Source organism: Rhinolophus hipposideros, assembly GCF_964194185.1.
Source record: "Rhinolophus hipposideros genome assembly, chromosome: 6".
Taxonomy (NCBI): Eukaryota; Metazoa; Chordata; class Mammalia; order Chiroptera; family Rhinolophidae; genus Rhinolophus; species Rhinolophus hipposideros.
In genome coordinates this window covers 62,319,222-62,327,175 of record NC_138052.1, presented here as the reverse complement: position 1 = coordinate 62,327,175, position 7,954 = coordinate 62,319,222, and positions in this window count along the sequence as shown.

Below are 7,954 nucleotides of genomic sequence, written 5' to 3'. Positions count from 1 at the left end.
GAATATTACAAGCAGCAAAGGTATTTCACAGTTAAAGTCATTCAGAACACAGATAACATTTTGGGCATCTCTCTGAGGAAGTGGGACATATACCACCATTCCCACAGATTTAAATGGAGAGCCCTGCAAAGAGTGAGATTCAGTGGGTTCATCCTTCGAAATATAATTAAAAATTGCCTATACATCCCACTTACATGTGAACAAGCAAATGTGAATGATAAATACAAAAGATGTTGAATAGAAAACCTGGACAATAAGAAAAAAAGTATCTAGATTAATTTCAAATCAGATTTTTTTTTCTAATATTCTTTAATCCAGTGTAATCCAGGTTTCCGCTATCACTTCTCTGAAATTTTTCTCAGCAAGATCATAATACTTTTCACTAATAGTTTTTTCTTCTTGGTATCTGGATGTTTGATAATACAGACTATGCCTTCTTTCTCGAAACATTCTTTTCTCCTGGCTATAATCATGTACATTTCCTGATTTTCCTACCTCTCTTTAATCTGCTTCCAGTACCCTTGGCATGCTCCTCTTCCTTGACTCATTTCTTTACTGATATTTCTTAAGATTCTGTCCTAGACCATCATCTCTTCTCATTATCTCTTCTCATTATGCACACTATCCTTGGGTGATTTCATCCCACATTCTTACCTTCAAAAACCATATATTGCACATATGGGAATGTATCCAAAGACCATCCCATCTTAAACCACCCCTGAGGTCCATATACCCACAAATGGACTCATGGGCATATATAGTTAGATGTCTTTCAGGAACCTCTAACTCTACATGTCAAAAATTAAACTCGTTATTTTTGATCCCTACGGCTACTGCCTCCCCACAAACTGCAATTCCTTTATTTCCTCCCTTTAAAAATGGCATCACCATTTGCTCAAAATACAAGCTGGGAGTTATCTTTGATTTTTCCTTCTCCATTACCTCTATTAAAAGGATCACCAAGTTTTGTACATGCTACTATTTAGAATAGATTCTTATTATTTGCAGTAGAGATGCTCTACTAAAAGTATAAAGTAAATGTTTTTGATGTAAGCATTTATAGCTGCCAGTAAATGTTTTTTAATGTAGGCATTTATAGCTGCCAGTAGTTTCTTATACTTACGAAAATGAAAGCCAAGGCAGCAGCAAGCATACTGTTTCAGATGGCCTCAGGTTAGTTGAGGGAGGGAATGGCAAAGCAGAGAAGCCTGAAATAGAAGACTATTTCTAGTTGAGATTTTTGGCTATGGTTACCTGCACATGAGACAAACTAGAATCAGCTAAACTGGAAACCTAAGATTTGAGAGACTTTTTTTTTTAAGAAGTCACATACCTTACTTATAAAAGTGTTTCTTTAACCCCTAAAATAAATGATGGGCTCCCAACATGCACCAACAGAAAGTGACTCCCAAAGTTGCACATCCTGCAAGAAGAACATATTCTTTAATGTGCATTTAAAATGTGGACATGGACAAGAAAGAAGCTTCTAGACAGAAAAGCCAGGGATCACAGAAGACAATGAGAAAGACGGTTCCTCCCAACAAACAGAACTGGGGAGAAAGGAGGAGGAGACAGGTGAGGTTATTCTACATGTGGAAAGCGGTTATGGATATTTAGGCCGTCCATTACTTATCTACTGTGGTTTAATAAATTACCACCCACTTAGCAGCTTAAAATAACACACATTTATTATCTGATGGCTTCTGTGGACTAGGAGCACAAATAGCGTTTAGGTGGATCTTCTGCAAGTCCACAATGAAGGTGTTAGCTAGGGTTAGGTTTTCCTCTAAAAGCAGCATTCAGTTCCTTGGGATTGCAGGGCTGACTTTTATACAATATCTGACCTATTCCCGTCAAACATCTCAGAGAAAACTGTGCCTACACCCCTACCCCCCATCACCAAGCTTGAGTGGAGAGCACAGATTTCCACTCTGACCAGGCTGTAACAAGGCACCCCTCAACTCTGCAGAGGTGGTATCACAGAAGACCAACTGAGAGCCAGACCTTCATTCTCACTGCTGATAACGAGCCCCACCCCTGGGATATCAGTGGAGGCTTTGTGGAGAGCTAGAACTTTCACACCTACTCAGCAGTAGTGAAACCCCAACCTCACCCCTGGGGAATAAATGGAGGACAATTAGGAAACCTATAACTTCTATCCCCACCTGGCAGTAATAAAGTGCTCCTTTTCCTGTTAGACAAGTGTCAGAGAAAGCCAGCTAAAATAATAGATTTAAATAATATTCAGAGTCTCATACAATAATTTGGGACAAAAAATGTCCAGGTTTCAACTGAAAGCCACTCATCATACCAAGAACCAAAAAGATCTCAAACTGAATGAAAAAGACAACAATGCCCAGACAACAGATATCTTAGAACTATCTGGAAAAGATTTTTAAAGCAGCCAATGCTTCAAGGTATGATTAAAAAGATGATTTCAACACATGAAGATTAGAAAATATCAGCAAAGAAATAAAAGAGATAAGAACCAAATGGTAATTTTAGAACTGAAAAATATATTGTCATGCACTGCTTAATGATGGGGATATATTCTGAGAAATGTGTTGTTAGGCAATTTTGTCATTGTGTGAACACCACAGAGTGTCCTACACAAACCTAGATGGCACAGCCTACTACAGTAACTGTATGTGCTATACTTTATACAACTGGCAGCACAGGTTTGTTTACACCAGGATCACGATAAACACATGCATTACGCTACAACATATGAGGGTTAAAATGTCACTAGGAGACAGGAATTATTTAGCTTCATTATAATCTTATGGGACCACCATCACATATGTGGCCCGTTGTTGACTAAAATGTCAGTATGTGGTGCGTGATTTTAAGCTAAATAAAAAACTCAATAGATGTGCTCAATAGTAGAAGGAATCAGAGGAGATAATCAATGTGCTAGAAGATGAAACAATAGAAATTCCACAGTATGTATAACAGAAAATAGAGGTTTAAAAAATGAAAAAGATCTTTAGGGACCAGAAGGACTTTAACAACAACAACAAAAATCTAACATTCACATGAGGTCGGACAATTATGTTCGTGAATTCATCCTAGAAAAAGTGCTACATACCGCACTGCTAAATATCACTACTGTCACCTTTGAAGTACTCCCCTTGGGAAGCTATGCACTGATGCCAGCACCTAGTCCACCCTTCAAAGCAATTTTGGAACTCTTTTTCTGGAATGGCCATCAGAGCTGTCATCGTATTACCCTTGATGTCTTCAATGTCATCAAAATGTCTTCCTTTCAATGTTTCCTTTATCTTTGGGTAAAGCATGAGGTCATTGGGGGCTAGATCAGGTGAGTAGGGAGGGTGTTCCAATACAGTTATTTGTTTACTGGCTAAAAACTCCCTCACAGACAGTGCCATGTGAGCTGGTGCATTGTCATGATGCAAGAGCCATGAATTGTTGGAGAAAAGTTCAGGTCGTCTAACTTTTTCATGCAGCCTTTTCAGCACTTCCAAATAGTAAACCTGGTTAACTATTTGTCCAGTTGGTACAAATTCATAATGAACAATTCCTCTGATATCAAAAAAGGTTAGCAACATCACTGCAACAAGTTTGCAAACTTAATTGTCAGACCTCATATCATCAGAGTCCTGAAAGAATCAAGAGGAGAAGGAGGTGGCTAGGGCTGAAAATGTACTCAAAGAAATAAAGGTCAAGTACTGTCCAAATGTGGCAAAAGACATAAACTTACACATTCAAGCAGCTGAGTGAGCCCCAAAAGATAAACCCAAAGAAATCCATACCGAGACACATCATGATCAAACTTCTAAAAAACAATGACAAAGAAAACATCTTGAAAACAGAATGAAAGAAACAATGTGGATAACTGGATTTTTATTTATCGGAAAAAACAGAGGATAGAAAGAAGTGGCACAATATATTTTAAGTGCTAAAAGAAAAGAACTGTTAACCAAGAATCATATATTCATTGAAAATATCCTTCAGGATTGACAGGTAAATCAAGACATTCCTAGATGAAGAAAAACTAAGAGACTTTGTTATTAGCAGACTCACCATGTAAAAATAGCTCAAGGAAATTCTCTAAATGAAAGAAAATGATAAAAGAAGAAATGTTAGAATAGCAGGAAAGAGGAAAGAATATAGTAAGCAAAAAATATGTGTAAATATAATACATTTCACTTCTACTCTTGACTCTTCTAAATTATATTTGATGGTGGAAGTAAAAATTGTAACATTGTCCATGTATGTAAATATATGTAAATACTTAAGACAATTATATTAAGAATGGGAGAGAGTAACAGAATATCAAGGAAAGTAAGGTTTCCACACTTCACCTGAACTGACAAAATGAAAACACCAATAGACAATTATATATGTATACCTCTAAATACATATATATGTATATAACTTTAAAAATGCTGTACAAAGAGACACTCAAAAATGATGAAGATAATTCAAAATAGAATTGTAAAAAAATGTAAAGTGACTCACCGGAAAACAGAGAAGTAAAACAGAAATGAAATAAACAGAAGAAACAGGAAAAAAAGGCAGACTTCAGTCCAACATGTCCAAAATTACATTAAATGTAAATGGTCTTAGTACAACAATTAAAAGAGGCTGGCACAGTGGATTAAAAAACATCAGAGTACGTGCTGTCTACAAGATATTCAGCTTCAAATATAATAATATAGTCAAATTGAAAATAAAAAGATAGAAAAAGGTATACCATGCAAACACAAGTCAATAGAAAGCAGGTATAGCTATATTACTGTCCATTATAAAGTGGACTTCAGAGTAAAGGAAATTAGCAGATAGAGTGTGACATTACATTATGATAAAATGGTCAATCCATCAAGATGACATAGCAATCTGAAATGTGCACACACACAGCAAACAGAGCTGCAATATATGTGAGGCAAAAACTGATAGAACTGAGAGAATAGACAATCTACAATTATAGATGGGAACTTCAATTCCCCTCTTTTAACAACTGATAAAACTACAAAGAAAATCAGGAAAGATATAAGATCTGAACAACACAATCAGCCAACAGGATCTATTAAATATTTTTAGAATATTACACCCAGTAACAGCAGAATACACATTATATATGCTAAGATAGACCATAGCTTGGCCTGTAAAACACCTCAAAAATTTAAAAGAATTGAAATATTATAGTGTGTTCTCTGACCACAATGGTATCTAACTAGAAAGCAATATCAGAAAGAGAAAAATCTCCAAACACAATGGAATCTAACTAGAAGTCAGTATCATAAAGATAACAGGAAAATGTTCAAACACCCAGAAACTATAAAACACATTTCTAAGTGATCCATAAGTCAAAGACGAAGTCTCAAGAGAAATTTAAAAAAATACATTGAACTAAATAAAAATGAGAATAAAACATATGTGTAATACAGCTAAAGCAGTGATGAGAGGGAAATTTATACCATTAAGCTTATTCAAATGAAAAGAGGAAAAGTCTCTTAATAATCTATATTCCTACCCCAAGTTCCCAGGAAAAGATCAAAGTAAATCCAAAGCAAGTAGAGGAAGGTTATAATAAAGATAAGAATAGAAATCAAGTGAAACTGAAAACAGAAAAATAAAGAAAAATCAAACGAGTTGGCTCTTCAAAAGATCAATAAAATTGACTAAACTCTCAAAAACTGACATATAAAATTGACATAGAAAAATAGAAAAGACAGAAACTATCAATATCAGGAATGAAATAGTGATATCATTATAGACCCTACAGACATCAAAAAGATAATAAGGGAATGTTACAAAAGACCCTATACATACAAATTTAACAACTTGGATGAAATAGTGCAATTTTGAGAAAAACACAAACTACCATAACTTGCTAATATGAAAGAGATCATTTGAATAACCCAATAATTGTTAAGGAAATTGAACTCATCATCTAAAAAACTCCCAATGAAAGAAATTTCCAGGCCCAAAATTCTACCAAATGTTGAAAGAATTGACAGAAATTCTGCACAATCTTTTTCAGAAAACAAAAGATGGAACACTTTGCAATTCATTTTATGAAGTTAGTAATAACCTGAACCCAAAACCTAAGATAGAACAAAAAAACTGTAGACCAATATCCCTCATTAATATAGATGCAAAAATCATTAACCAATTATTAGCAAATAGAATTCAGTAATATGCAAAAAGATTTATTCACTATGACCAATTAGGGTTTATGATAGGGACACAAAGTTGGTTCAATATTTGAAAATTAATGTATTTCTCCATATTAACAAGATGAAAAATCACATGATCATATGAATTGATGCATAAAAACATTTGACAAAATTGAGCACCGATTTCATGATTTAAAAAAATCAGAAAAATAGAAATAGATGGAATTTCTTCAACTTGATAAAGAGTAACTACAGAAACCTACAGCCAACATTACAATTAATGGCAAAACCAAATGCTTTCTCTCTAAGATAGAGACAAGGAAAGGATGTAAACCACTACTATTTAACATAGTACTGGAAGGCATAGCCAGGGCAAAAAGGTAGGAAAAAGAAATAAAATGCATAGAGACTGAAAAGAAAGAAAATTGTCCCTATTTGCAGATGAAATGATTTGTCTATATAAATTCCTCAGGAGTTTAAAGAAAAATTCTAGAACTAATAAGGGAGTTCAGCAAGGTTGCAGGATACAAGATATACAAAAAAACCAATTGTATTTCTACATACTTGCAATGATCATGTGGACACCAAAATGTAAAACTACAATACTCTTTAAATCATTCAAGAAAAAAAAAAAAAAAGAAAGAAAGAAAAATGACATAGTTAGGTATAAATCTTACAAAACATATAGTACCTGGATGCTGAAACTACAAAATGCTGATGAAAAAACAAGTCCTAAAGAAATGGAGAAATGTACTGTGTTCATGGATTGGAAGACTCAATATGGTAAAGATTTCAATACTCTACTACCCACATGTTGACAGACAACTTCAATTCTTAGCAAAATCCCAGCATGAATTTTTGTAAATCTAGGGAAGATTATTCTAAATTATATATGAAAGGTACAGGGATAGAAGAGCTAAAGCAATTTGGAAAAAAAATAAAGTGAGAGAAGTCAGTATGCTCAATTTCAAAGCATTATATAGCTATAGTAATCAAGACTTTATATTGGGGGAGGGATACACATGTAGACCAATGAAACACAAAAAGAAACAAGAAACACAGCTACACAAATGTTCCCAATTGATTTTTTTTTTACTAAGGTACAAAAGCAATTTAATGGAGCAAAGATAGCTGTTTCAACAATTGGTGCTGGACTAATTTAGCATCCATTACCCACCCACCCCACCCCCACAGTCTAAAAAAGGACCTGTTTCTAAGTTTCACACCTTATACAAAAAAATAACTCAAAATCAATCATGAACTTAAGTGTAAAACCAAAGACTATAAAACTTAGCATTGTGGAAGTTAAGACGGTTTTACACTGTTTTGGAAACAAACCAGATGTCCTTCATGGGGTAAATAGTTAAACATACTGTAGTACATCCACGCAATGGAATACTAATCAGCAATAGAAAAGGACAAGCCACCAATATATGCAATCGCCTGCATGAATCTCCAGAGAATTATGCGTATGCTGAGTGAAAAAAGCCAGTCCCAGAAGGTTATATATTGTATGATCCCAGTTGTATAACATGCTTGAAATGACAGAATTATAGACATGGAGAACAGATTAGTTGTTGTCAGGGTTAAGGGACTGTGGTGGAATGGAAATAGATGTGGCTGTGAAAGGTTAACGTGAGGGATCCTTGTGGTGATGGAAATGTTCTATATCTTGACTGTTTTAACATCAGTGTCTGACCCTGGGATATTGTACTATATAGTTCTGCAATGTTACCATTGAGGAAACTGGGTAAAGGATCTCTGTATTATTTCTTGAATTTACATGTAAATCTACAATTATCTCAAAATTT